The sequence below is a fragment of the Urocitellus parryii genome, chromosome 2 (assembly GCF_045843805.1).
Source record: "Urocitellus parryii isolate mUroPar1 chromosome 2, mUroPar1.hap1, whole genome shotgun sequence".
NCBI lineage: Eukaryota > Metazoa > Chordata > Mammalia > Rodentia > Sciuridae > Urocitellus > Urocitellus parryii.
Genome location: NC_135532.1, coordinates 168,556,024 through 168,559,107, shown reverse-complemented (window position 1 = coordinate 168,559,107; position 3,084 = coordinate 168,556,024). Strand labels below are relative to the sequence as shown.

The 3,084-nt window shown below is 36.1% G+C and overlaps 1 non-coding gene across 1 annotated transcript; it reads right to left on the bottom strand.

Annotated features, from left to right (window-relative positions):
- Positions 1-747: 747 nt before the first annotated feature.
- Trnaa-agc (transfer RNA alanine (anticodon AGC)) lies at positions 748-818 on the bottom strand. Its single transcript has one exon. It is a non-coding gene; the product is annotated as a tRNA-Ala (tRNA).
- Between the last annotated feature and the right edge of the window lie 2,266 nt (positions 819-3,084).

The following is a 3,084-nucleotide window of genomic DNA, read 5'->3' as shown; positions in this document are numbered from 1 at the left end:
ACACAGTTTTATGCTAGCCTCTTTGGGTAGCATCAGAGTGGGTTTGGCTCCTTTGATTTCTGATGTTGTTGTTTCACCATTTTTGATGATATTAATCTGGGCAAAGAAAAAACATATTATGTACCTTAAGGAGTATCAGTAGTCCAAGTATGATATTACATGGCAACTGACATTAGTCTTAATCTCAGGGAGAAAAAAAAAAGGGAGTTTAGGAATATGGGAAAATGGAGAGTGGCCCATCTGAAAAAGGCAGCTGTTACTTGGTACAAACAGATTATTTCCTCATAGGAATACAGGAACTGCATTATCCGTGTTCCCTATTTTTCAAAAGAAACCAAAAATCCAGATTTTTATGTGAATTCTCCTGATTTTTTTTCAGTGTTGGCTCAAACTAATGCTCAAACTAATACAAGACAGTATGGCATCTTTTTTTTTTTTTTTTTTTTTTTTTTTTTAGGAGACATTGACATTAGTTCTATCTCCACTGACTCATTTGGTGGGAACAAGAAGTCCACATGCTAATGCAGATAACAAAGGGGGAAGAAGTTCAGGAAATTGGGAGAAGGAAGCAGGGGAGACATTCTGTAGCCTATAATAATCATCAGTATTGATGCTTTATTTTTCGTGTGTGTGTGTGTGTGTGTGTGTGTGTGTTTTCCACCAAACTGAGTTCTTTTTTTTTAACAAATATTTATTTTTCAATTGTAGTTGAACACAATACCTTCATTTTATTTATTTATTTTTTTATGTGGTGCTGAGGATCGAACCCAGGGCCTCGCACATGCTAGGCGAGCGCTCTACCACTGAGCTACAACCACCTAGCCCCAAAAACTGAGTTCTGGAGATATCAACAATATATATGATAGACAGAAACTTACCTATTTTTTTATAAAAAGAATTTTTATCAATAGAAGATGAAGAGAAATATTGGGAAGTATCTAGTAAGATTTGCTCTTTTAAACAATTATAGAGAAATGCATTGCATAACAAATAATAAATTTAAGATGCTGCTTACCTAGGATGAAATCCAATGTGGAAGACTATAAAAAGGCTTTAATTATTTTGCTGGTGTTTTATTTTTCACCACAGGTGGTGGCTATATGAAAAGTCATTATAAATTATTATACATTTTTTATAACAACTACTCCATGAGTACCTTTTAAAAGAATAAATGTCAGGCCTTTGTCAAACCTGTGATTGTTGGTTTTTCTGACAAACAATTGTATTTTCTTTTCAAGGCCAAGAAGTTGAAAGGCTCTTAGACTTTTCTTCTGGCACTAATAATCTCTCAGCTTCTGACAGAAAGTGACAAGAGTCTGTGAGCTGAAAAGCACAACACAGGTTGGCAGGAACATTGAGGGGTTACCAGAAATGTGCTGGCTAATAGCACGGCCATGACTCCAGCAATTGGAGCCTAGATTTCTGCTTGCTCCCTGAACCCAGCCAGGAATGTTTATATAATGACAGTGCTTGGGAGTCTGCAGTACTATCTACAGGGAAGTAATTAAGAGGGATCAGTAACTTCTGAGTAATACTAGGTACACACTAGGCATCTTGTCATCACCATTATCTTGGCAATTAACATTCACATAACATTTAACAGTACACAAAAAGAGCTCACACACATCAATTATCTTAACAATGGAAAGAACAGAGGAAAAGTAGTTTTATGTTCATTGTGAACTTGAGAAAACTGAAGATCAGAGTGATTTTTCCCAAGGTCAATGAGCTATTAAGGTCAGAATACTGACCTCAAACTCCAGTTTTCTGATTCCAAACATTTGCTCTTTCTTCATGTGCCCTGGGTCAGCTCAAGAGTTCAGTCAGCTAGCCCAGCTTCTAATACTGAGTTGGCATTTGACAAGGGTTTCCAAGGTTCTAAATCTCCAAAAATTAAGAATTAACTAAACATTTCTAATCTCCACAAATAGGTTGATAGAGACAAATAGCCATGACTTTAATCAAAACTTTCAAGACAATGATCTGCAGGTGACTTACCTTCTCTAATCCCATAACCAAGTCCAGTGACATAACTTGAACTGGATGACCACTCCTGTTTTTAATCAAAGGTAATAAAAAACATTATGTGAGAATAATATCTTAGTCTGACTGTTAGTTCTATCTGATATAGTATCTATGTTCTCATAACCATGTTTTGCCTATATTTTTAAAAAACTCACATAGGCTTTAAAAAAAAACTTTCAACCGTCTTAACTAATGATTTGTACTCATTGTTCTCACCTTCATAGTTCTACCATTAATCTGAATACCCAACGCACGCAAGTCTTGTATTCCAGGCTATTTTGGACAGCCACAAGAATAAGGTATGCAGTGGAATCAGGTGTGAGTTTTAAAGATGTTTTCATATGTTTTCTAGTTTTTTCCTGTATGTATTGCTCAAGTTTTTTAATGCGTCTGAAAATCTAACCAGTGAAAGCTTAAACAAATAGGGATTTATTTTTCTCATATTACAGTTAGCCTAGAGATAAATGTATATCTGGATTGGTATCAGTTTTTCTGTTCAATCATGCCAGGGACCTCAGCTCTGTTTTTCTTCTCTACCATCCAAAGTGATGGATTTCATCTTCATGACTATAGCTTCATGGTAGCAAAATGGCTGCTAATGTTCTGGACTCAGAAAGAATGGAAGTGGGATCAGGGGAGAATAGGGCCAGCAGCACATGAATAGAAGATTATCATCTTATTATCAAGAAAATACATTTTTTTTTGTACAGGGGGTTGAACCCAGGGGTGCTTAACCACTAAGCCCTTTTTATGTTTTGCTTTGTTTTTTGTTTTTTGTGGTGCTGGGGATTGAACCTAGGGCCTTGTGCATGTGAGACAAGCACTCTACCAACTGAGCTATATCTCTAGCCCCCAAGAAAATAAAATTTCTAAAGAAATTCCATCAGTAGATTTCATCTTAGGTCTCATTGGTTAGAACTGGATCTTATGGCTACCCCAAACTTCAAAAAGAGTAGGAAAGGCGGGTGTCAAGATTCACCTGTTGGTCATGTTGCATCATCTGGCTTTTGTAACAAAAAAAAATTTATAACTAAGCTAAGACTTTGTGTTGCTGAAGGA